Here is a 26,504-nt window from a genome sequence, read left to right as displayed (position 1 = left end):
CCGCTTAGGGGTGCCTCTATACACTGTCCATCTGAGATCTCTTCTTCCTTTGCGCCTTTAAAAAAAAAAAAAAATGAGAGCCGCATAGAATACAATTGAAAATGAAGCATCCCTTTCAATGAAAGTTCTCTTTTTCCTTCTTGTTTTTTTTTTTTTTTAATCTACGAGGGCATTTTTTGGGGGGAGGAAGTGGAAAATCCCTGCACTTTCTAGCCTCGAGGCGATGGAAAGGCCGAAACCTGAGCGGCACATGGGTGGCAGGTGGTGGGAGGGGCTGTCACCCGCCGTCTCCACCGCGCCTAACTCCCGGGTTCCTTCCCCTCGATGTCAGGGCAGCTCAGGGACCGGAGGATATTCTCCCAGTGGTTTTGATGTTGCCCTCATTTCTGACTCACGTAAAGGCAAACTGGATTTCCATCACTCTGTTCAAAAGGGAGAAAAGAAAAGTACAGCATCTCCTTCCTGTAGCTTCGCTTACTCATTCCAAGGACCTGCAGACGCCTTTGGAGCAACCTCGCAGGGCGGTGCTGCTTCCCTGCGCAGCGGTCATCGTGGGCTCGGAACCTGGAAACCTGCGGTCCCACTCGGAGAGGTCTCCGCTGCCGGGCCGTCTCTCTCCTCTTTGACCCCACGAGCCTGGTACTAACAGAAGCTTCATCCAGCGTGTTGCTTGAGGCCGTAGATAATAGGGTGAGTGCATGAATACTCAGTGGAAGGGCCCAGCGTTAGACATTGGGAGGGGTTCCTTTTCTTTCTCTCCAAGCTAAATCTGACAAGGCTCATAGGGATGACTACCCCATCTTTTGTTTTGTTTTGCTTTGTTTCTGTCCTTTCCAGGTCACAGCTCCCAGGTGGACATTCCAGTGTTCACACAGAACCATAAACAGCTGTTCTTGGGTATGGATGGCAAGAGAGGACATCTAGTGCTAGGCATACTCATTTAGTTTTTCAAAATCTTAACTTCATTAAGATAATGTGATTATTTACGTAGTAACTGTAAGAACAACACATAATAAAGAGATCGTATATACACCATGACTGGAGGAAACACTCAGGTATCAACTGCCCTTCGCTCAAAATAAATTGACCGTCTGTCTCCATGTGCTCTGGTAGCCCCCCCCCTGCTGAATTGCTAAGGAATCCTGAATAATTTTCTGTAGCTCATCCTTTATGCTGGATCTCCAACCAGGCAAGGTGCCTGTCACAAAATAGAGGCTCAATAAACATGGTGGAGGGAGAGAAGTGAGAAACTCGAAGACTTTTGGCCAGGTGACTAACTTTCTCATGTTTACGCACACACAACTCTCCGTCCCATGTTCACTAGTCTCCTGGCCTTAAAAGATGGTCTAATTCATCTTAGATCTGAGTAGTGAACCAAGCCTTTCTCCCCCAGTACAGGTGGCATCCTTTTTATTCCCATGAGCCGCAGCCTTATTTCTTTTTTTTTTTTTTTAAGATTTTATTTATTTATTCGACAGAGATAGAGACAGCCAGCGAGAGGGAACACAAGCAGGGGGAGTGGGAGAGGAAGAAGCAGGCTCACAGTGGAAGAGCCTGATATGGGGCTTGATCCCACAACGCCGGGACCACGCCCTGAGCCGAAGGCAGACGCCCAACCGCTATGCCACCCAGGCGCCCCGCGCAGCCTTATTTCTTAAAGAATAAAAAAAAAAAATGTCCTCTGGTTTTAAAATGATACCAGCCCATCAAAAGGCCATTATTTAACTATGGGCTTTCAACTCTTCTCTGAGATAGGCAAGGGGAAGGGGTATGAATGACTGCTTTTTCAGCCTTAGCACATTTATTCCCTAGGAAAGGATACGTGGGTAAAGACCTGGAAAATGGGGCAGGTGGCCATGGGTTGGTTTATTTTTGAGGGTGGAATTCAAAAGGCAGCACCTTTTCCTTGGATTGCCCATGAGTGGTTCCAAGTACCACAGGGTGAATGTGAGCAAATGAAGACCACCAAAGGGAATAGTGTGGGGAGGGCGGAGAAATGCCTGGGCCCCACAGTCTGGAAACAGTCTGTTGTCTGGTAATCTAAGCAAAAATGACGTGCACTCACCTGGTAGCAGAGCTGAATCCAAAAAGAGCAAGTCCTTGTGGCATCATCAGCCTTCCACAACCAACCTCAGCTGGAGTGTCCTGGAAAAAGGGGCTTCAGAACACATGACTCTACATGAAACCGAAGATCTCAGGGTCTTCCTGGCTGCTCCGCTCTGTATACCCTGCTTACTTCGCAAATTAGAAAGCTATTCTTTCATATATTTATTCACTGAAATTTACCACATGTATGTATTCCGCTTTCCCGATATGGAGAAGCCAGAGAGATGCGGTTTTGTGTCTGACGAAGCTCATTTCGCGCGAGGAAAAGCAGGCAATTACACCAAAGCGTCCGAAAGTTACGTAAACGCCGAGGAATGGGTTGAGGGCTGAGGGAGCATGCCCACGCACACCCACGGGAATACCAGTGAAGGAGGAGAGCCTGCCGGGGGACGGGAAGCTTGCACCGAGGCCTCCTGCACTGGCCCCAGCACGCTGCATTGCTCCTTTCCTCTGTTTATCGGGTTGGGATTTAAAAGAATTCATTTATAAATTCATGAATCCACTTATTTGATTTATGAACCAAATATGCAGTCGGTCTAACAGCTCAGGCAGAAGTGTCCCAGGTAAAATTTATAACTCCCCCCTTTCTCTCCTCGGACCCTGTTACTAGCGGGAACGGTCTGAAGTGTGTCCTTCTATACCTCGAGCTGTTGTACTATTCGGTCACCTTCTTTGTTCTGGTAACAGTATGTGTGGCTCTCATTCATAGTTGAAGCTCTCTCTCGACCGCGGAAGTTGTGCCATCTTGGGGCGGTCATGCGTCTAACGCTTGTCTTCCCTACGAGGCGCCAGGGCAGGGAACCTTGCTGTTTGACTCTTTGTAGCTCTGCAGGGGGAGATCAAGGGAGGCTTCCAGGAGAAAGCGCTTCCAAGCTGAGACCTAGAGGATGAGAAGAGGCCTTGAGGTCGGAGGGAAGTGCTTCCAGCGGGAACAGGGGGAGCCTAGGCGCGCACGCAGAGACGCGGAGGGGCGGGCGCCTCTGGTCTGCGGGCTGAGAGCGGCCGAGGCGGGGGCGGGCGGTGCGTGCGGTCGCCGCGGTGCGGATGAGCGCAAGGAAGGCTCAGAACGTGGAACCAAAGGCCGCGGGCACGGCGAGAACAGCGCATTCGGGGAGACTGACCGCTCCTCCTTCGTCCATCGTTTACTGAGTAGGAAGCGCGGCTGTATGCGCAGGACCTAAGAAAGCACCTGGCACATAGAAGATGCTGACAGGTATTTTCTAACATAAATGAGTGGGTGAGATGAAGGTCTTTTACCTGTTGGACACTTCTGGGTGGTGAAAGTACAATGATGGAGGGAGTCAGTATCACACACAGTAAATCCTCATGAACTTTTTGTCGATTGAAATAATTGAACACCCACAATGTGTTGGGGGCGGCGTGGATGGGTGCTCTCTGCGGCCCGTGGGAAAATAGAGGGTGTAGGGGAGGGGCTCCTGCCTGGACTTGGAGTCTGTGGGTAACTGTCCACACTGCGAGTGAGAAATGGACACGTATGCAGCCAGAGAGCCGTAAAAGTAACACTCTGGCAGCGGTGGGATTCGAACCCACGCCCCCGAAGAGACTGGAGCCTTAATCCAGCGCCTTAGACCGCTCGGCCACGCTACCGCACGAGCGCTGCGCGCCGCCTGCATTCCTCCGACCTGAGGATCGCGCGTCTCCCGCCCCTGCTCGCGTCCCCGCGCCGCTCCAGCCCGCAGCTCGCGCAGGGACCCCGGCCCGATGGACGCCCCGCTCGACTTCCTCGCGGCTCCAGGCCGGCCCTGAGCCCAACGCCGCGTTGGAGACCCCCGCCCGGCTGGTCACCAGCGCTGCAGCGAGAGTGTGGCTGCAGATGCGCGGGGACGGCGGGCAGAGAGCCCCCCGAGTCCAGGAGCGAGCAAGTCCGGCCGTTTGGGGGCGAGTCCGGGAGCTGCCCAGGGGGAGCAGAAGCAAAGGAGGAATCCGGCGGTCCTCAGGGCGGAGGCGAGACGCGCTCCCGCCCACCGCGTCCGGCCTCTGGGAAGGTCCAGGTGCCTCCGGGTGGGGCGGCCGCGGGGCTCGCGCCCAGCCCGGCTCAGGTGCGCGCACGGCCGCGGCTCGGCGGGAGAGGTCGCGAAGGCCGGGCCGGCCGCCCTGTCCTGCGCAGCTCACCGCCGGACTGTGGACAGCTTGGCGCGAATTGCTCTGAAATCCCGGCCGCAGGATTGGAGACGACCAGTCGTATGGTGATGTTGGTAGGCGTTTTGTGCAGGTGGGAGGGACAGGTGCCTCCTTAGCGCAGTAGGCAGCGCGTCAGTCTCATAATCTGAAGGTCCTGAGTTCGAACCTCAGAGGGGGCATCGCTTTTCGTTTTCAGTGTTGATGACTCCTTCTTTCCCTAATCTTTTTTGCCGCTGAAATGTGCACAGTATATCTTTTTTTTTTTCTTTAAATCGAGGAACTCGCTTGATATGATTGGCGGGCAATTTTCTGTTGTTCAACAGAACCGTGGACTGTTGTTACAAGACAGTGATTTTCCACTAAGCATTCAATACTCCAAAGTTCTTTGGGTTCTTTCCTAAACCAATTGCAGATGCAGCTAGAAGATTTTCAAAACGCCTTTCAGATAGCCTTGGCAATTGTTTCTGTTACAAAAACACCAGGGTCAGAAACTTACTGGCCCTGGGGCCCTGAGAGGAGGGGCGGGCAGAAGGCTGTTTGGGGATGGGGAGGGTGTAGGATGGTGTGCGATACATTTTCATTAATTACTGATTGGTCATCTCTTACCGTATTTCTGGAATTTGCGAAAAAATACCCCTGCTCAGTCTCATTACACGTCCCTCTTTTCCGCACCTCCTACTGTTACTGGACTCAAGTCACCAGAGAGAAACAGGAAGTGATATTTAGAGTCAAGAGAAACACCGACTCAAACAAAAGCGAGCATGATGGATATTTAATATCTTGCTCTTAACATCTCAGCTAATGGAGGAGGAATTTACTGAGAACTGAGGACACGCCAGGCACTAGTCAAAGCCGTGTCCTTTCCTCTGAATCTATTCTCTCTCAGCTTTAAATCCATCCTTGAATACTGCACGCTGTGATGTCAGGGCTGGGCACCCACCAATTACCTTTCCCAAACCCTCGCCAGAGGACTTGAATGCAAGCAGCTGAACAGCATTTTGGAATCCTGGGCCTAGGACGTGCTCTGCACCACTGTCCTGCCACACGGTCACTAGGCCAAATCTGTGCAGCCTTCGATGGCATGGTGGCCTAGTCTGTGTTCCCATCATGCCTTTCCGCATTCTGGCCTATTCTGTATGTGAGACCAGCATAGTCTTTCCGAGATGACCTCTGATCATGTCGTTTCTCCCTGCTTAAAGTCCGCAGTGACTTCGGGGCGCTCGCCTGGCCACCATAACCTCAGAACCTGTCAGTGTCTGCTGGGCGCCTGCCCTCCTGTCTCCCTCCACGCCATCAACTCTCTCCCCAGCTTTCCGCCTGCCAGCACCCCGGGCCTGCCTTCTGCTTTCTGAGAGTGCTGTGCTCTCTGCTCTTCTGGGCATGCTGGAGCCACATTTTTCTCCAATTTATCATACCAAGCCTTCAATTCTCAGTTTAAACAAGACATCCTGGGAGAAGTCTTCTCTCACCCCCTTGAAGACATCACCTTCCTTTACAGTCTGTGCTATTTGGGGTGGGGTGTGTGTGTGTGCACTATTTATAGCATGCATATTTTTTTTCTTAATTTTCTCCCTCTATTCTCCCTTTATTCTGATTGAAGTCTATTAGTTTTTCCATTTTACCTTATTCTAGTATAGTTCTGAAGACCGCCTCAAATCTGCTTTTAATGGTGGCATGAATAAATCCATAATTAGAAACAAACGCCATGACAATCATTGTGTTAAAAGAAGGATGTGAGTTACTTTTCCCCAGTCACCTGGGGGCAGGAGCTGTCTGGAGCCATATTCAAAGGGACAAGGGTGGAGTTGGGAATAAGGAAAAGGAACACAAACAGAATTTAGAAAGAAAGTCATTAAAAATATTAATAATGATAGAATAAAAAGAAAGATATTTGCACAAGGACATACACTTTTTTTCACACTAGGACATAGGGGAAACCACCCAAACCGCAGGGCCCGGGTAGCTCAGTTGGCAGAGCATCAGACTTTTAATCTGAGGGTCCAGGGTTCAAGTCCCTGTTCGGGCATGGTTCCTGGTTTTCGGTGTCTAACTCTGACTCCACCTTTGCAAGTGTCTGTTTTATGCAGAAATGGGACAGGGACAGATTACCTAGGTTACAACACCAACAGAAAACCATTAGAATCAAGTATTTCTAGCCCACAAAATGGGTAAGTAAGTGAAGAAAGATAGTGGTGAATACGTGGGAGCTTTACAGTAAGATGGCCCAAATCTATGTGAAGAAAACTAACTTGTGCATGGTTCCAGATTCATAATCCTTGCCTTTGATCTCATTTAACTAGAAAAATTAGGCCAGAGTGAAGTTACTCATCCCCTTTGTTGGCCATTTCTAGAATTCCCCGAGTGAAGCAGAAAGGCTCTACTCAAGAATTGGTTGGCAAATGAATGGCTGTGGAGGCTTTTTTGGACATTCAAGTTCAATAAGAGTGAAAAGGATAAAAATTAAATAGAACTAAAAACTCTCATCTGACCTTGCATTGTACAGTATCTTATAACGCTATTGTAACCTTGTTTAGGAGAATAACACGCTACGATCAGAACTCCGAGTTTCCATGTCTGCCCACCACACGGGCCAACACAACTTTAAATCAGCTGGGCTTCGTTTCTGGTGGTGAACACATCAGACCATCGTTGCTTGATATAGATGTTTCGTCACTTCCGTTACTCCTATCACAGATGCAAAGATTGATTTCTACTGTAGAGTTTGTTTTACATAGGGGAGAATATGTCCATCAACCACGAATACGGCTACAATACACTCACATTCTGGCATGGAGTGTCTCTGACATGTGGTTACTGTGTGTCAGTCCTGCAAGCCTCAAAAACTCTGGGGTAAATTAAAAAATAGTTTCTGTTCTACAAACGAAAGGAACAGATTCTGAACAGTGATGGCTCCAAGAAGGATCAAGCATTCTCTAAGGCACTGCCCGAATCCCATCCAGTTCTTTGGCCTCTCCCAAATCTTTAAGTGCATGTCTTCTGGAACCAGAGGCCGAGGGCCCAGAAGACACTAAGATGAGTCCTGTGTTATATGCCTTCTTGAGTCTGCATCAGAATGAACCGTTGCGAGAGCTCTCCTGAAATATCGCTTCTCAGGTGCAGACATTTTCAGGAGCAGTCTGAGTACTGCCCTCTCCTCTTGTACCACTGAATGAATCAGAGAGGGATGGCCGCAGGGGGATTTCAGTAGGTGTGTCTCTTGTGGGGAGTACCGCAAAAATCCAAATTTGAGATGTTCATTGTCTTGAGTAAGAGAGTGATAGGGAATATGGGAGGAAAAGAAGATTTAATGTGCTAATGAATTCATTGGTTTAGTTGGCAAGTGTTCATTGTCGGATGCTGAGCTAGGCGCTGGGAATACAGGAATGGACAAACAGACAGTGATGACTTTCCTAGAATACGCGGTCTAAGCAGGTGGATGGGTAGTGGAAAGTAAGGGTGTTACATAGAAGGACAAAGCAACTTCATATAGTGATAAGTGCTACGAAGAAATAAGACAGGTGCAGCGATGTCGTGGGAGGTTGGTGGCGGAGAGACGGACTGGAGTATTCATTTCCTACGGCCGCCTTAACAAATGGCCACAAACTAGGTGGCTTAAAACAATGGAAATTCATTTTCTCACAGTTTTGGAGACTAGAAGCCCCAAACCTGGGTATTGACAGGGCTGTGCTCCCTCTGAAGGTTCCAGGGAAGAATCCTTCCTTGCCTCTTCCCAGCTTCTGGTGGCTGCTGGCAATCCTTGCACATGTGTTTTTGGGGATCACTGACCACTGCCGAGCGGGTGGGAAGCTAGTTGGGACCAGATTACACAGGGAGGTCAGGGCAAGGAGACCATGCGTGTAAGAAGAGGAAGCCACAAGACTTGCTGAGAAAATTCAGTATCAGGTTTTCATTTATCTGTCCATTCGTTTTTTCAATAAATTAAGTTGCACCAATAGCGGGAGAGCCTCCCAAGAAGGGATAGAAATAGAGGAACTTGGACAAAACAGCTTGTTCCTTGGAAAGTGGCGAAGATAAGTCACTGCACGTGTGGAACTAAGGAAGAATCTCCATGTGAACGTATCTGCCAATCAGGAGGAAGAAAGTTGAGACTCGGCCTTTTCCATAGTATTTTTTCGGCCCCGTGGCCCGGGGGTCCTTTCCTGACCCAGTGAGAGCGCAAAACGGAACTGCCCCCTCTGAGGTTCGAACTCAGGACCTTCAGATTATGAGACTGACGCGCTGCCTACTGCGCTAAGGAGGCAGGTGATAACGAGTCCTCAGCGCATAGATTTAACACTGGATTTTACTTTGCTTCGATTTCGTTCTGTCCCAGATTATTTCCCCTCACGCTTCGGAAATGAAACGCTCTCCTGCAACAGTTTCTGAAACCCGAGCCGAAGGGAGGAGGTGGCCGTTGGTGCTCCTGCCTTCGCTCCCCTTCCTCTGAGCCCCGACCCCACCCGCAGCGGAAGGACGTGTCCTAGACCTGGGGCCGAGCCCTGCTTGCTCACCCGCCGCCGCGTCCGCGCGTGTGCTCTGCGCCCGTAGCTTGCGCACCGCGGTCCCCGCCTCGCGTGCGCCGGTCCTGCCAGCGCCGACGAGCTCCTCCTGAGGCCGGCTGCCCTCCGTTTCACGACACGGCCCACGTCCCGCCCGCGTGCAGGGGCCGCCGGCATCCGGCCCGGAACCCGCGGGACTGTCCGCGGTCCAGAGAGGGAGGCGTCGGGAGCGCACGGCGAGGTGCGCCAGCGCCCGGGCGGGGGGCGTCCGGGTCTCAGCGCCGAGGCCACCTGCCCGGAGACCCCCTCGGTTCTGAGCTCAGCGTCACACGGGGACAGCTTCACCCCTCCGGCCACCCCGGGGCTGGAGGCATCGCTGCGTCCAGGTGCACCTGCCTGTGTCAGCCCGCTTCTGCACCTGCCGTGGCGGTGGTCTGGGGGTCTCGCGCTCTGGGCTGCGGCCCTCGGTGACGCCACTGTGCGCAGTAAGCGTTCCGGCAGCAGCGTGGTTCTGCCCCGAGATGAGCCGTTGCGCTTTGAGTTCAAATAGTGCTGGTTGAACGACTTGTAACGGCCGTGTCGTTGAGCGCGATGGTACATTAGGCTCAGGTGTTGGACGAGGCTTCGCTTCGGCTGTAGCTCCCATCTGTCACCTGCAGGGCGGTTACAGGACCCGACCGTATGCCCTCCGCGGCGGACCTCTCGCCCCGCTGCCCTGTGCGTTCCGGTGCCAGGGTCATTGCTGACATCGTGAGTCGTGTGACCACATTGTCTAAGGCCTTCCAGAGTGAACATGAGAATGCGTGACCCAGACGTCACCGAAAAAGTCGAAGGGACTGTGTTACTTCAAGACAGATGGACCAACAGGTCCAGCGGGATGTGGGCGGTGCCCAAGACAGAGGGTGCGGCACGGTATGCGGAGCAGGGCTGGGGACTGACCCCGCTGCAGAAGGACGTGTGGACTTGCACAGGGAAACGGAACCTGCTGCAAGTCGATGACGCTCTGAATCAAAGGGTTTTTTCTCCTCCCAAAATGAAAATAGCGCTGGGTCTAATACTGGAAAAACCACACATTATCTTACTGATGGCTCTGTCTCCTGATTCGGGGCTTGCATTGGTGGACAAACAAAACGAGGCATTTCCATACCGTGTTCGGGTCCCTTGCAGCATGAAGCTGACAACAGCAGGTGACCTTGCTCTCTACTACCCGGTATCAGCTTAAGTCATGTGTCAAAATCCAGAAGCAACAAGGAAAAGTCCCCCCTAGCTCCTACGTACTTTCGCTTGAAGCACAGCATAGCATCAAAAACCTTCCTCCTGATCGTTATGTAGATTTAATGAAACTACCCACACATAAAATGATTGATTGTTGGTATCTTGTTCAAATACAAACTGGACCTTGCTTGCCTATCTGCATGTTTGGCAGAAAGTGCAAATACAAATTTGGCAAATTCCATCTAGCCTATGAACTTTTTACCAAAGAAAATGAAAAGATATTATCTGGTGAATGTTCCATGGATCTTGTAGGCAACACTGCTAAGAAAAATCGTGGTTTGTTTGCTTATGATGTTGAGACTGTCGTGGTTTATTAAGCTTTATGGTCAATGTTTACTTTCTTCAAAATGTGCAGAAGCACTTAATGAGATTTCTGACTTTATAGAAATGGAAGGAGATAGCCTTCTGGGGCGTGACCTCCACGGTGGCCGTCGTTGTGGGCCACAGGAGAAAGTGTTACAACATTGGCCTCCTATAAAATCTTTACTTCCAAAGTGTGGGATAAAAAGAATGCCTTTCTCTAATTTGGAAACACTTTGAGGATGAGAATAGCAAAAATGACCACAGTAAAACAGAAATGTATATGCTCTTTCTCCAACGTTGTTTGATGGTATGTGAGGTAGATTGTGACCAAGGCTTACACACACACACACACACACACACACACACACACACACACACACAAGACTCATTTTTTTTGGTGGAAACGAGATTGCTTCAGAAAGAAAAAACGGGGGCGCCTGGGTGGCACAGCGGTTAAGCGTATGCCTTCGGCTCAGGGCGTGATCCCCGAGTTATGGGATCGAGCCCCACATCAGGCTCCTCTGCTATGAGCCTGCTTCTTCCTCTCCCACTCCCCCTGCTTGTGTTCCCTCTCTCGCTGGCTGTCTCTGTCTCTGTCGAATAAATAAATAAAATCTTAAAAAAAAAAAAAAAGAAAGAAAAAACGATGTTCACAGGAAAGGACAGCCAAGCAGTCAAGTGAAACAGGACTTCTTTAATTTCTTTACTTAAAGTATAACTTATTTAAAATCCAAGTTTTATTTCACAAGTTCAAATTATGCTGTGCTTTCATCAAGATGAGGACAACTGGAGAAGGAGCAGATCTGTAGTCTGGAGAGGAGATCAGGCATTTGTGAACGGGTTCGTGGCTTCTGGAGATCCAGTGGAGATGTCAGTCCCATCACTGGCTGTGTTCCGTGGGAAACAGGGTTGAAGGTGCAAGTTGTGGGAATCATCGGGGTGTACAGGGTCCTTCCGGTCACCTGAACAGGTGAGCTCGGGCGGGCAGATACAGAATATATGAGGACTCAAGGTGAGAGCCCTGGAGAACTCCAAACTTAGACTCTGGGAAGAGGAGGAAATAAAGAAGGAACTACACTGAAGTAGAAAGAAAACTGAGTGGGTGTGGTGTTCCAGAAGCCAAGTGAAGAATGTGTTCCCATAAAGAGGAAAAATCAACGGGGCCAAATGTTCCTGAGAAGCAGAGCAAACTGAAGACTGAGAACTGACCGCCGGGTTTGCTGGAACTTGACTGGGTTTGCATGGAGTGGAGGCTGAAGTTTGGTTTAGAATGGGTTAGGGGTATTCTCTACCCCCGCAGACACTTGGGTTTTGGAGAAAGTGGTGGTGTGTTTGATTTGACCAGGGGTTGGGAGTGGGACAAAGGACATGAAAGCTATCCAAGTTAGTAGTGCTGGTGATTCCCACGAAACCTAGGTTGCATAAGGAAGGAGGTAAAGAGGCGAGGAGGAAGGGGATGTATTAAATAATTTGCCAGGGGGCAAGAGAAAATGGGGTAAAAAGACAAGAAGTGGTCAGTATAAGATATAATTGAAATGTGCATCTTGGGTTGGTACTGAAAATTTTAATTAAGTGTAAGATCAAGGGTTGTGTATTTTTCAAATTGCAGGTTATAATGCCTTTGTGCATCATGAAATCACGTCAAATGATCGCAACTAGAATTTCAATTTAGGTGAAAGAGAATTGAGTGCAAAATGTCAGCGTGCTTTACAAGTAGGTAAGGGTTGTGATATGAATGGTTATTTCTAATTATGGATCCCATTAGAAAAAGTTTGAGAAACATCAGGGTAGGAAGGGAAAGGAAATAATCTTTAGAAATGAAAAGCCTAGGGGAGGTGGGGTGGGATGGACAGCAAGGGCTGAGAGAACCCACATCCCACTTGCACACCTGGACCCCACTTGCTCAACAGGGTTTGGGAAGCTCTGTGGGGTGTCCTCTGCAGGGGAGGGAAAGGAAGACAGCGTGGCAGGATTCTTCCCCCCAAGTTTCATGTATACCTAGAGCTGGTGAGAAGGATGAGCGGCTTGGCCCCTGGCAGAGGAATGCGGGCAAATGTACTGAAACTGTGATTTTTAAGCAGGAAGAAACCACAGTTCCCAGATTAAGGGAAGTGTTAAGATTTCTTTCCTTTTGACGAGAAGACTAGCCTAGATTTTATCCTGAAATATTTTCCTGTTACCATCTTCCTATCCTTTTTTTCTCCTCCTTTTTCTTCTCAATCTCCTACCCTGTCTTCCTCAGCTGCTGAGACCCCTCAATTCTGAGCCAGTTCTCAAGTATGTTTAGGGAATGAGTTCCAGCAACACGTGCTGGCTTCCTTTCACTCACCTCCAGACCCCACCTTGCTGACCCTGGGGTCTCCAGCGTGCCAGCGTGCAAGGGCGTTTCTTCATCTGCACGACCCCGTGGGAAGGCACCGGACTCGGGCCTGTCGTCCTCACTATGGTGTCCCTGGTTTCCATCTCGCTTCTTCATAGGAAAAGCACCACCGCGGAGAAGACCAGCTCCGCGGCTGACGGGTGAACGGCATCATCACGATCCCGTTCGGTCCAGCCCCCTGCTCTGTCTTCCTTGCCACATCCTACCAGCTACCGAGTCCCGAGAATTCTCCGTCTTCTGCGCTCCCTGGATCTGTCTTCTTCGCCCCGCGGCCAGATTTTCGTCCTCCTGCTCCTTCTCCCCGGTGTCTCTCCTCCATTGTGGCAACAGCCTCCAGTCTAGTTTTTGGCTTCAGTTCTTGCTTGTCTGGTGCTATTTCTCATGAGAGGCGCCCTGCAAGACCCTGCTGAGCAGGTGAGTGGGGGCTGACTGGGGCCTGAGCCCTGAGAGCCCAGCCATGAGTCCTTGAAGAGAGGTGGACTTCGTCAGGCCTGAGGGCCCCCTTTCTGTAATCCATCCACCAAAGTGGGTCATTATTACGTGATCTGCACAAAGGCACCTGGGTGCTGGCTGAGGTCGCCCTTGCACAGTACTGGTAGGATGAGCTTGCAACAATACCGGCTACGCTGACCTCCTCGTTCAGGGGGACACTCCTCTGGCTCCCGAGAGCCTCCGAGGGGAAGTTCAAAGTCTTGAGCGTTGTCAGGATACAGCTCACAGCGTGTTCTGACGATCTACTAAAGTGTAACCAAGAGTTCCGAAGCCCAGTGGCTTGGGGTGGGCAGAGTCACGCCCCCCACACGCATCCACTAGTTCCTGGAACCTGGGACTCGTACGCGGTAGAAGGCGCCGCCGTGCAGACGGGATGACGGCTGAGGACCGTGAGACCGGGCGGTGACCCTAACCACCAGAGTCCTCAAAGGTGGCCGGGAAGCCGAGGGTAGGTGGGAGAGCTGTGATTTGGAAGGCCCGGCACCGGTGGCTCTGGCGAGCCTGGGCCCCAGCAGCCTTTACAAGGCGGGAATGGCCATCAGCTCCCAGGCGGCGGAAAACAAAGACCTGGGTTTCTGGGTTTCAGAAGAAAGGAATGCAGCCCGCCAACGCCTCGATTTCAGCGTGGTGAGTCCACACCAGACTTCAGGACTCCAAACCTCGAAGCTAATCGGTTTGTGTCACTTAAAACCAGTAAGTTTGTGGTAATATGCTGTTGATGAGGTTGGGAATATACGTGAGGTTCGGTGGGTGGAGTCCGGAGCCCACGACCAAGAAAGAATTCTTGAGGCGTCTTCGGTGCAAAGTGGTGGTTTATTAAAGCACGGGGACAGGACCCGTGGGCAGAAAGAGCTGCTGCCCTGGGTTGTGAGGGGTGGCTGATTATATACTATGGGGTTGGGGGAGGTGAGGAGACAGGGAGGTCGAGAAAGTACTTTCATATGTTAAAGATTCACAGGATACGGAGACCTGGCCATGGTCAAGTTAAGGCTGTTTTTCCTTCTAGTAAGACATTAACATGAAGATAGTCGGGAACTTCCTGGAGGCTGCAGATTATAAGGACATTTAATTGTATCTACATTTCCTTCTGGAAGCTAGATTATTGATAGAAATGCTTCCTTCTTGTAAACTGCTAAGACATTTGTAAACTGAGGGAAACTCAGGTCTTGCGGGATTGTGGTCTTTATAAGTTAACTCTTTCTTTGTCCTTTAGGGCAGCCAGGAGTGCCTGAGGAACGTCACCTACATCCCATGGGGGGGTGTTGTGGGGTGTCAGTTTCTCCTGTGTCCTCAGCCAGCCTCTGTCCCCTATTCTAAGGCAAACTTAGGGAGGAGATCTTAGGGTGTTAATATAGCACAATCAAGGGATAACGTGAAGTGCTGCCTACTTTGTCAGCCATCTTGGGCCTGTCTGGTTTAATCCAGTTTCTTGTAGCTTTGTTTTGGATGCGGCCAGGACAGACCTCTGACCTTCCCCACAGCCGGCCATGGCCTCCTCCTTGCTGGCCTCCAGGCATCCCGTTAGAGCCTCACTGACTACCTCCTCTGACAGAACTGTCACAGGGTCACTTCAAGGACATTCCATTAGGTCAGCCCAGATTCACCGGGACTGGGCCACAGGGCGATCGCTGACAGACGTGCGACTTTCGGGCCGGCTTCGGAGACTGGCTAAATAATCGTCTTTCTCTCAGCCCGTGCACTTCGACTCTGCTCTGGTTTAGTTAAGCTAATAACTAGTGATTTTCAAGGTTGGTTTCCCTGGCAACCTGTCTCCTTCCTCAGGGGACCTGGAGCTTTCCAAAAGTCACCTTATTAACATAACAAAAGGCACCTTTGCGGATCTCCTCACTTAGAAAATTCCAAGGGCTGTTGGAGCTCTGTGCCGAGAACACAACCAAGACTGAATATATCTTTATTATTGTCACAAAGGAAAACCACAGGCCCCACATGGTGTCATTTAGGCCAAGTCACCAAACCTGGGCTTAATACCTAAACTGACCGCAGTTTCAACCTCCCCCAGAAATGAAAGTCTTACTGGGCCAGTGGGGCGTTTTCTGATCTGCACTAAAGAGACAATCTGTCGCTTGGGAAGTTGAGGTAATCCATCTGTGAAGACCCTCCCACCCCGTCTCCTACCGGAAGACTTACTTCTTCCGTGGGGGGATGGGAGGGTGTCTGTCAGGTAGTTACCTCACTACTGCTGATCACGGGATTCCCAACTGATTGGTTTAAGACTCCATTTCTGGGAGAGCCAAAGCGGTCCTTAAGTCTTGGTTTGGTGACATGGGGCTTAACATAAGTGACTCCATTTTGGGCCTGTTGTCTTTTTTTTTTTTTTTTTTTTTTGAACACTATCCTATGCTTGACCTTTAGGTTTTGCCTGCAGTGAAGGGTGGTGTAGTCAGTGGGACTGGAAGAAACTTTTCTTACCAGCCTATTATCCTAGGGATAGCTCCACTCTGCCCTGGGCCTTTCTGAAAACAGTAAGACTATCACATTTTGTCAATACTGCTGCCTAAGAATTGCATTGTGCGACAACGGTATAATCCAAGACAGATTTGCAGTGGGTCTGAACTTCAAGTTTTTCCAGGCACTTCTCCCACAAAAACCTGTACACGAGTGTTCTTATCGGATTGGACAAAAGACCTGAAGACATATTTCACCAGAGAAGATACACAGATGGCAAATAGGCAGATGAGAAAGGTTTCAACATCATTAGCCGTTGGGGAAAGGCACGTTACCAGCACAAGGAGACGTCACCGCACACCTGTCCGAATGGCTACAATTGAACTCCTGACACCCAGGTACTGCTGCGGCTGCGTGTGTGGTGGCCGGAGTGTAAAACTGTCCAGCCGCTCTGGAAAGCAGTTTGCAGTTTCTCTGAAAACTAAACGTGCAAGTACCGTACACCCAGCAGTTGCACTCCTGCCTATTTATTCCAGAGAAATGAAGGCTGGGATTTATACAAAGACCTGTACGCAACGGTCTACAACAGCGTTATTCCCAATAGTAAGTCTGGAAACACCCCAGATGTCTCTCAGTGAGAGGATGTTCCAAGTGTGCTGAATTCCCACCACAGAATACGATAAAGAGAAGCAAAGTGTCCACGGCCTCGACGACCTGGATGCATCTCAGAGTACCACAGCGAGTGCAAAAGCCAGGCTCAACATCTCAACAGGTTACATGCTGTGTGAGTCCATACATCCCGCTGGAAATGAGGAAGCCATGGAAATGGAAGGCCATTCAGTGGTTGCCACCTGTGGGGAGAGGGGTGAGGGGAGAGTGGGTGTGGCCATGAAGGGTCAAACTGGGGACCCCAGTGGTGATGGAAACATTTTGTATCTTGACTTGGTCAGTGTCCCGCTGGGGACTGAAGTTTTGCAGGGTGTCAGCACTGGGGGCAACGAGGTAAAGGGTGCCTACTTGGGATCTCTGCGTATTATCCATAACTGCACGTGAGTCTACGGTCGTCTAACAATTACAGATCGACCCCAAGGAGATGGAGGTCAGGAGCTGGAAAGAAGCCATTTCTAGAGTCCTCACAAGAGGGACGAGGACAGTGGGAGACAGAGCATGCAGGGCCCAGAGAAGGGTGGCAGGAGTGAGGCCCCAAGAACCACAGGAACTGCTCCGGGAAGGACGGGTGGCCCGTGGTGTGCAGCTGCACACGATTCAGTTTAGGACCACAAAGAACCGCGGCATTCCAAGGCTGGGAAGCGGGGGGGAGGGGGGGAATATTCTCCTGGGATCGGAAGGCGGACCTCAGCGGATGAGAGACGGATGAGGCAAAGCGGCGGAACGAACGCTGTTCCCGCAGCCAGTTTGGCGGTGGGTGGAAGATCTGGGCAAGGAGCATGAGGGAAGACGCGAAGGGTCGTGCGGGTCCTTGCCGTGTGAACAGGGAGAACCGGGCATTCCGGGGTTTGGAGAGCGGCGGACCTGGGAGCGCGAGCACGGACCGCGCAGAACGCAACGGCCAGAGCGGCCCTAAGCTCGGGCGGGGTGTTCACCAGTCTTGGGAACGAGGGGACGAGGCGCGGGCTGGGACCTGCGCGGAGCCAGCGCGCCGGGAGCAGGAGCAGAGGCGAGGGAGCGAGGGCCGCGCCCGGTCCCTCCCCTCCTGCAGCCCCGCAGCCCGGGTTCAGCGCGGAGGGCGCCCTGTGGCAGGCACCTGCCCTGCGGCCCCTTCTTGCCCCTGTGGCTCCTCAGAGCTGCGGGGAGCCCACTTACGCAACACCTGTTTGCTGAAGGAGCGTGGGGTGGAGGTGTCCTCTTCCCTCTGCCGGGGGACCGGTCCGTCCGCGCGGAAGGAGGCCGGGGGAAGCGGGGTCACGAGGTGGGAATGTTCGGGAGCAGGAGGAACCCGGTGGGCCTCCTGGCTTTGGCTCCGGTTGTTGGAAGAAAGGGTGGGTTTGGACAGCGCGGAGCAGAGCCCGAGCCAAGAACGGAAACTGCGGCGCGTCGCTCAGAAGACGGGGCCGTGGCTTTCCCTCCGCTCCTCCTCGCCTCTTACACGCTTCCCCCGGCCTGTCCCCCTGGAGCCTCCCTGTTACCGCACAGTCTTCCCGTTTCCCTCTTTTTGGGAAAAAGACCACTTTTTTTCGGCTCAACGAATATTTTCATATCTCTTGTAGACAAATTCAGTATTTTTAATATTTCAAGCTCTAAAAAAGTGTTCTTTTTCTGCCGAAACCCGGGATCGAACCAGGGACCTTTAGATCTTCAGTCTAACGCTCTCCCAACTGAGCTATTTCGGCTCCGCCCTTTCAGCTCGACAGTAACGCGGATGACTTCATCACCGAAGTCTTTCTGTCCACGACATTCCAAGTATTTACTTAAAAACACCGCGGCAAGACCTTGCAGGGGACGGAAGAGAAATTACAAAAGCGGTTTTCGCCCGGGACGGGCTCACCCGACTATGAGAAACACGGGAGGACAGGCGCAGATCGGTGTCGTGAGAACTGCCGCAAGGACCTGTCACCTCTGTCATTCATCCTGGGCGGGGTCCAGGTACCTCCCTCCCCCCCGCCGGCGGGCGCGGCCGGGAGGTGAGACGGCCCGGCCGTTTGCAGCGGGTCCCATCGGGGACAGGTGCATGCAGCCTGTGGGCTTGTTCCCAGGCGGCTCTAGCACCGTCCCTGGTGGTCTAGTGGTTAGGATTCGGCGCTCTCACCGCCGCGGCCCGGGTTCGATTCCCGGTCAGGGAATGTGCGATTTTTGCTGCGCAGGCCGAGGGGGAATCCTGTACAGACTCAGCATTAAACGGTGTGAGACGTAACTCTTCGTTTTCACACGAGGCATCTTTTGCCTAGAAATTCTCCAACACTGTTGATAGCCCAAGTGCACAATGACAACGTAATTGTTTTAGGGAACGTAAAGAGCACTGCCCCTGGCAGACCGTGAGGCGGCAGTATTCAGTGTTCGACCGTCTCCTGTCGTTTGGATGGCCCTATGGCCCGAGAATTTCGGAGAAGCGGTCCCCCGCAAGGTTGTTTGGGACGAGCAGAGCACCTGCAGGACGGGTGGGAGGACGGAAGGGGCCGGGAAGTCACCTGGCGGCGGCGGCAGGTGCGCGCGGGGTCGCCTGTCAGCCCTGCCCGGGACGCTGGTGGCGGCCTCTGCCCGCAGTGGGGTCCGGGGACGGGGAAGTGCTGTGGGACACCCAGACGCGGCACACGCGGCCTCAGCATCCCTGAACGCGTACCTGCGAAAGCGGATGGTACCGCCCCGGCTTTGTCAAGGTTCGGTGTCTCTGTGCTGCCTGGCTCCGGTCTGAGCGCCGTGGCACGGGTCTTTGCTACTTGGTTCGTCTAAATAGCAGCCACATTGTAATGCTTATTTCCTTCTCATTTCTCATAAAAGTTCCAAGCACTCTTGACCTCTCTGCAAGCTGCCAAAGATCGTGGTGCCTCTGATCTCGCTTCACCAACAGATGGGGACATGATCGTTAGACGATCATGTTAAATGAAGCAGTCTTCTTTCTGGTTAATTGCACATTCCCTGCCTCCCCTCGCCCCCATATAGAAATTAATGATTTCCAAAACCTCTGTGAGCTGGGATACTCGTTTGTCATCTTGCCAATACTTTCCTTCAGTTAATACACTTTGACACATGTATAAGATTAAATTGTCTAAGAAGTTTGCCTACTATGGACCTGGGTGCTAGGCTTGGCACTGAGTACATGTACAAAACCAAAATCCACAGGCAGCAGTCTGGTAAGCAAACAGAACCAGAAGCTACTGTGCTAAGATACAGATTAGGGAGATTTTTTCCTCCATGGAGAAAGAATAACAGTCTATAGCAGAAGGAGAAAAATCATATAGCTTTCAAAGAAGAGTCCCTCGTCTCTAATCTAGTTAGCTTTATGTGGAGAAGTTAAAAAAAAAAAAAGCATTAAGCACATTCAGGGGTCCCACCCAGAAGCAGTTGCCATCAGGCCTGGAGGGCTGATTTCCCGTGAAAGGTTAAGCAGAAAAGCACAGAAGAGCTTCCGTATATTATGCAAGCTGACAGACTCTACAGCTTACACGTGGTCAGTGCAGCTGAATGAGTGAGTGGACTGCTGATACAGTCACTTTCTCTCAACTTACTTCCTCATTGTTCTGCGTGTTTCCCCCTCTGAGTTCATCATGTAGGAATGCAAACACGAGAGAGAAAACTGGTTCCTGGACTGACGTCTTCATGGATCACAATGAAGTTTGCGAATCACTGACGCAACACCTAGCAGGAGGGGTACTATTGCTCTGTGTCTCTAAGCATTAAAAGGGTCACCAAGTGGTGAGTCTGTACCAAGCTCTGGCCATCTTGCACTCAGAGATCCAGAACCCGTGGGAATACACAGTCCTGACAGTGGAGAGGAGCTTGCTACTGTGGTGAGGGATAGAGGGACAACCAGACAGAGAGCTCAGGTGAGGACAGTGGGCACTGCAAGTCAGGAAGGAGGCTCCCAGCTTGGGATAGATGGTGGAACAGGGGACAGCGAGGCTTTGGCAAGGAGGAAGAGAAGGTGGTGACTGTGTTACTTTTGCTCTCTTGATAAAAGATTATCTATCCCCAGGAAAGAACATCTGGTAATTGCTAAATTTTTGCAGCTAAGGATGATTAAGATACCAGTGAGTCAATCTGTGACCTTTTAATTTACTGATTGATTGATTGTAGCAACACTAACACTTCATTGATTATTCGTCGATCTGTCCTCCTCCTCCCACCTGCTTCCCAGGGGGCAATCCTGAAATCTCATTCCACATAATCACTGGCTATTTCACGTGCCTTCTCTCCACTAAAAGGAGGGAGGAAGATGGACAAACACGAACCCGCCCCACAGATGGCACTTCCACACGGAGCGGTGGGCGGCTCTCTCTTTGGGCAAATTGTGACTCTGAGTTGTGTTCCTGGGGTCATTAAAAAATGGAATGAAAACAAGTAACTCAATGCGCAGGACGTGAATGTACCTAACGTCACAGAATTCTACACTTACAAATGGTTAAAATGCGAAATTGTAGGTGATGTCTGTTTTTAACCACAACTTAACACAACCAGACACCCTGTCCTGGGCTGGGAGTGAGTTCCAGGCTCTGGGGCGAGAGAGTCCGTCATCGCCAGGCTGAAAAGCCAGGGTTCAGCCATCTGGAATATTCTCTTCCCCGGCAGGTGGACACACACTGTCAGTGCCAGTGGAGCAGGTCCTCTCACACGCGGTGCAGGCTGGGAACTCTGCAAGCTAGGCATCAGGCCAACATTTCCCAGGGGCTTCACTGACGCCCTAAGTCAACCCGCGTCCCTTAAACCCCACTGGCCATATCTGAGTCCACGCGTGTCTCTCAAAGATGGCACTCCCGTCAAATCCCTGGGGACATAAGCCACGCTCCCAACGCTGCTGGGCTCCCGTGGGAGGGTCTGAGGTGGGCGGGTTCTCCCGCGGAGCCCCGGGCCGCGTCCTGCTCATGTGGGAGGCGCTCGCACGGGAACCTCACAGGGAGCAATCTGGGGGGGTTTACAGGAGGCGGCGGCCTGCCAAGACTGAGCAGAGAGCTTCGCAGGTGCTGGCCGTGAAGCAGCAGAGATGGCAGAAACAGGGCGGCCGGGAGGGCGCGCGCGGGGCGGCGGCCCCGAGGACACCCCGGTTCTGGCGGCCGGTTCGGCAGTTCGTCACGGCGCAGTGCAATCCACGAGCGTTCGGGCGGGGATTTGTAAGGAAGGCCAGTGTTCCCCGGGATGTCCGCTGTACACACGCCTAGAATTACTGAACAGGAAGGGCCGAGCAAACAGAAACGGCAGCTGCTAACTTCACCGCGACCTTATTCCCCACACAACACGCCACAGCGTACTTCCGGTCTCAGCATCCCGGCGGGTCCCCGCGTCGGTCCCGGAGATCCGCGCCTGCGCAGAGAAGCGAAGCGCACACCGCCGGCGCCCTGCCTGTGACGACATAAGGATGCGCCGGGGGCAGTGAGGGAAGCCGGCTGCGGGTCCCAGGGCGGAGACCCCGCGCTGGGCGGAGGCTCGGGCGGGGCGGTGGCTCCGTGGGGGCGGTGTTCAAGTCTCTAGGGGGCCGTGAGGGAGCCCCGGTGCCGGAAGTGGTAGCGTGGCCGAGCGGTCTAAGGCGCTGGATTAAGGCTCCAGTCTCTTCGGGGGCGTGGGTTCGAATCCCACCGCTGCCAAAGTTTTTTTCCTTCTTTACGCCGTGTGGCCGTGTCCGCCAGTCAGGACGCTCCTCTCCTCCTGGGACCGCTGTTTGCCCAGCGGCCGGAGCCGGTCCCCCGGGAACATTCGCCTACGCGGGGTGTTCGTCCACGAGGACAGGCCGGTGCAGTGCAGGCGCGGCGGACGCGCAGTCCCACGGCCGAGAAGCGCGTTTGTGCACGATTGCGGCCATCCTCTCGGATCCGGGCCTCTGGCGCCTGCGCAGTCGCTCATCTTCCTGCAGCGCCTGCCGCGGGGGCCTCGTGCTTGGGACCCTGTCCTGCAGATCCGGAAAGACAGCGCGGAAAGCGCAGGTGCTGGTCCCACGGCTGCGGACCCGCGGCATCGCCAGGTGCCCCCCAGTCTCGGGTGCCCCCCAGCGTCGGTACTCCCCAGCGTCGGGTGCCCACCAGCCTCAGGTGCCCCCCAGCCTCGGGTACTCCCCATTCTCCGTGCTGTCCAGCGGCTGCCTCCACCGCCGGCTCTCTCGCCCTCTGCACGCTTTTCCGCTTGCAGTGCCCTGCGCGCACGTGTCTGCGGCTCGGGGCGGGGGCGCTCCCTGCTCTGAGCGGGTCTTATGCACACATGGCCCGTCTTTCTCATCTTCTGGTCCTTAGCTTCAAGCTGTTTCCTCCCGGAAGCCCTCCCTGGTCTGCCCCTCTCCCTCCTAGCAGCCCGGAGTTACGGTTGGGGTGTGTGGAGGGGCTGTGGAGGAGAGCTCGGAGTCCCCCACGCCCACCATGAAGCTTAGAGTCCGGGGGGTTCACAGCATTCGGCAAGTTATTTTGCACATACGGTATAATTTCTACCAAAAAAGATGGTTCTATGTGTGTGGACTTCAAAGCTGCCGATATAAGAGAATAGAGAAGGTAGAGAATAGCAGGGACCGCACGCCGACTGCAAGGACGCGCACCCCCTCGTTCCCGTGGCTCCCGGTGGGGTGGCCGGCCAGCTTTCACCCATTCTCAGTTTCTGCTTTGTCATTTTCACTCACCAAAAACCAATTCTCTGATTCTCTGCGGACACCAACAGGTCGCACAAGACTGTACCCCACTTTGTTTTTAAAGGATTTTTATTTTTAAGTAATCTCTACACCCAAGGTGGGCTTCAAACTTACAACTCCAAGACCAAGAGTCGCAGGCTGTATGGACTGAACCACCCGGACACCCGGACTGTAACCCACTTCAGATGGTGTTTGCAATCCCAGACTTCCTTCGTTCTGACTGACCAGCCATAAATCAGGGGTTCTGAGGACCCCCTGCTCAGGTTAGATCATTTGCTAGAATGGCTCATAGAACTCAGGCACACGTTTGACTTTCATTTACTGGTTTATATAAACAGATGTAACTCAGAAACAGCCAAAGGGAGGAGATGCACAGGGCCAGCTCTGCAGGAGTGGGGGAATACCGAGCTTCTGTGCCCCCTCCAGCTGGGCCCCCTGCCCAGCACCTCCATACCTTCATCAGCTCTGAGGCTCTCCCAATTCTGTCCTTGAGAGTTTTTTTTAATGACAGTTTCATCACGTAGGCATGACAGGTTATAATCCCCAGCCCCTCTTCCCTCCTGGGAAGGTTGGGGACGGAGGTGGAGGCTGAAAGCTCTAGGCTTCTGACTGTGGCTCTGTCTTTCTAGCTTCTAGTTCCATTCTGAAACTATCTAGGAAGCTACCCAGCATGGCCTTGGTAGAGCAAAAGACGCTCCTGGCACCCAGGAAATTCCAAGGGACTTAGAAGCTATGTCAGGAACTGGGGACAAAGACCAAATATATCTTTCTTATTATCCCACAGAGTCAGTAACTGTCCTTTGCCCTGGACTGTCTTTCAAGGATATGCGTGTGAAGAACAGCCTTGGAAAACAGAGACAGTGTCTGTCTGGTGCAAAGGACAGGCGTTGTTGCTGAGCTCCTGCGCTCAGGGTTCCTCTTCTGGAACGCTACCCACTCTGTGAGCAGGCATCCATCTGGGCCCATCTGAGTCACCCGTGTGGGAATTGGTGCTTTCCAGGAATCTGCGGGGAGGCTGATAATCTGACTCCTGCTATTACTGCGAGAAATAAAACATCCTTTATCTCTGAAGGGTGGCAGAATATGTCACTTTGGCATAAGAATTATTTTGAGCTAAAGGCACTTAACAATACGGGTGCAAGACGGGTGCTCTGAGCCTTTCCTTTTCCTTCTGGAAGGCAGGAGATAAACCCCTTATGTGGAAGATGTCCTCCCTACATACCAAGATGAAAGTCATTTTCGTAACACCAAGGGCAGGACGTTGAAGCTGAGAGGATTCTGTACAGACCTTGGTTGGAGAATTCTCCCTTTAGCCTCCTCATCTGTTTTAGTTCCTTTTCCACCTTTGCCTCTCTTTGTTCAACCGCATGAAAGCAGTTCAGTTCTACCACTCCTTTGGGTATTCATTTCCTTCTGAGGGTTCACATGTCACGTAAAACCTTTATGAACTAAGTTTGCATGGTCTTCTCTTGTTCACGTCCTATGTCAGGCCCAGAAAATCCTGAGAGGGTAAGGTAAATTTTTGCCTTACATCTCTGACCCAGGAGTCTCTTGGGTTCCGTGAGCAATCTTGAAACTGGCAGGTTAATTTTTACCTTGTAAATACAGTAAAATATCAGAATGTTCACAGTTCTTGACCGATGCATGTTGTCAACAGGAGAAAGGAGAGAAAAGGAGACACTTTGGTGTTCAGATTGTTACCACTTAAGTGTAAATTATAATTCAAATTTAGGAATTACAGTGCTGCAAAGGGACACAGGATATGAGACTGCATAAAGCCAAAAAATCATACTCTCTTGTTATTTTCTTATTTGCCCTTTTAGACACTTGTCTTTTCTTTCCACTTTGGAGTTTGAGAGTTGCCCTCTGGTGCTCATGACCTCAAACTGATTCCCGTCTTCCATCCTCTCGGTACAGCACATGGTTTCATTCTGATTCATGTATGAAACGATGGTGATACTGATGAACTATCTGATGATATTTTCCATTTTGTAAAATTTGATCATATTGGATTTATCTTGTCACTTGATTAATTTCCTGTCACTCTTGCCTATTATTCCCTAATTCATCACAATAACAGTGAAACTCCTAAATACTGTTTTCTAACTAGTCAGTGCAGCAGGTGTTATTTCCCTGGAGACCTTCCTCCCAGACTGCTTCTCTGTCATGCGCGTCTGGATTCATTGCACAGAATTGGGGGTTTGCCTTTGCCACCTCCATTCTTTTGCTGTGAAGTCTGCTTCTTGGATCCCCCCCCCCTTTTTTTAATTCTTGATTTCACTAATTTGCTTGGGTGGACTTCATGATAAGATAAGCATGTGAGATAAAATTTTTGAGAACTTTCATGTCTTTAAAATATCTTTATTTTACCTAATAGTTGATTCATCAATTGATTATAAAAATCTAAATTAAAATTGTTTCCATTAGGATTTTGAAGGCATTACTCTCTGGTCTGTCATCTTCAAGTGCTATTCTTGATTATTCCAAAGCTAATTAATTTTCTTGTCCTTTATATTTGACTTTTCTTTTTCCTGCCTGAACACTTTGGCAATCTTTCTTTTATCCACAGTATTTTGTGCAGGTGTTTTGCCCTTCATTGAACCATATGCTTGGCAGGCCTTTCCCTCTAGAAACTGATTTTCTTACATGATTAGATAATTTCCTGTCTCTTTTGATCATTTCATTGTTTTGGAACTTCTACTAATTGGGATTCCTGGATTGCTTTTTTTTGGGGGGGGGTTTTCCCTTTTACTTTATACATTTGAAAAGATACGCAAGTATAAAAATTTTGAAGCACAGTATCAGAAGGAGCACTTTTGAACATATCACTCAAGATTGAGAACTGCTCTGTCCCATACGGGGTCCTTTCGCTCCTTGTGGCGCTTTAGTGCTTCAAATGTGGCTCACGTGACCGAGAAAGTGCATTTTTAATTCTATTTAAAATTTAAATTTAAAAGAGGGTTCTGCATTCTGTTATTGGAAAACTTCTAAGTATGTTTGGGACAACTTGGCTTTGTGAATTTATTTTTTTAACTGTAAGTTAAAAAATCCAGATACAGATCTAAGCATAGTTTTCTAGTGAAAATTGAGCATACAAACCAAGGGGTGCTGTAAATGGAGAAGACAGCACAAAATAAAATAAAATACTTCATTAAAATGTTTTTGATTGTATACTGAAATGATAGTTTGAACACACTGGGCCACGCAGAAACATACTACTAAAATTAATTTATTTTTGTTCTTTTAATGAGGACATTTGAAATTGCGTACGTGGCTGGCATTAAGTTTCTGTGGGACAGGTCTGGCAAGAGTATTCCTGAGACTTACGTGCCTCTCTCCTGCCCCATCACTGTGACTCCTTTTCAGAGGCAACCGCTCTGCTAAATTGTTTATCTTTCCTTTACTTACACAAATAATACTCTTAGGAATACATCACCAAGCAATGTATTATTGTCTTCCTTGTTTCTGAGCTTTATAAATCTGGCCCCAAACTGTATGCCGTCTTCTGGGCTTGGCTCTTCCCATTCACCCAGGGCTGTCCACTGCCGGCCCATGTTACTGCGTAGGTAACACAATTAGGTCATTCGTGTTCGTTTCTGTAAGATATCCATTGTTTAAATAT

At 51.0% G+C, this 26,504-nt stretch overlaps 7 non-coding genes across 7 annotated transcripts; 4 read left to right on the top strand and 3 right to left on the bottom strand.

Annotated features, from left to right (window-relative positions):
• Positions 1-3,632: 3,632 nt before the first annotated feature.
• On the bottom strand, positions 3,633-3,714 carry TRNAL-AAG. The gene has a single exon. It is a non-coding gene; the product is annotated as a tRNA-Leu (tRNA).
• A 640-nt stretch (positions 3,715-4,354) lies between these two features.
• On the top strand, positions 4,355-4,427 carry TRNAM-CAU. Its single transcript has one exon. It is a non-coding gene; the product is annotated as a tRNA-Met (tRNA).
• Positions 4,428-6,201: 1,774 nt separating this feature from the next.
• TRNAK-UUU lies at positions 6,202-6,274 on the top strand. Its single transcript has one exon. It is a non-coding gene; the product is annotated as a tRNA-Lys (tRNA).
• Positions 6,275-8,436: 2,162 nt separating this feature from the next.
• On the bottom strand, positions 8,437-8,509 carry TRNAM-CAU. Its single transcript has one exon. It is a non-coding gene; the product is annotated as a tRNA-Met (tRNA).
• A 9,372-nt stretch (positions 8,510-17,881) lies between these two features.
• On the bottom strand, positions 17,882-17,954 carry TRNAF-GAA. The gene has a single exon. It is a non-coding gene; the product is annotated as a tRNA-Phe (tRNA).
• Positions 17,955-18,332: 378 nt separating this feature from the next.
• Positions 18,333-18,404, top strand: TRNAE-CUC. The gene has a single exon. It is a non-coding gene; the product is annotated as a tRNA-Glu (tRNA).
• Positions 18,405-21,775: 3,371 nt separating this feature from the next.
• On the top strand, positions 21,776-21,857 carry TRNAL-AAG. The gene has a single exon. It is a non-coding gene; the product is annotated as a tRNA-Leu (tRNA).
• Positions 21,858-26,504: the final 4,647 nt, after the last annotated feature.

Source organism: Ailuropoda melanoleuca, chromosome 5 (assembly GCF_002007445.2).
Source record: "Ailuropoda melanoleuca isolate Jingjing chromosome 5, ASM200744v2, whole genome shotgun sequence".
NCBI classification, from domain to species: domain Eukaryota; kingdom Metazoa; phylum Chordata; class Mammalia; order Carnivora; family Ursidae; genus Ailuropoda; species Ailuropoda melanoleuca.
The sequence above is the reverse complement of the archived record's forward strand: the minus strand, read 5'-3'. Positions and strand labels throughout refer to the sequence as shown.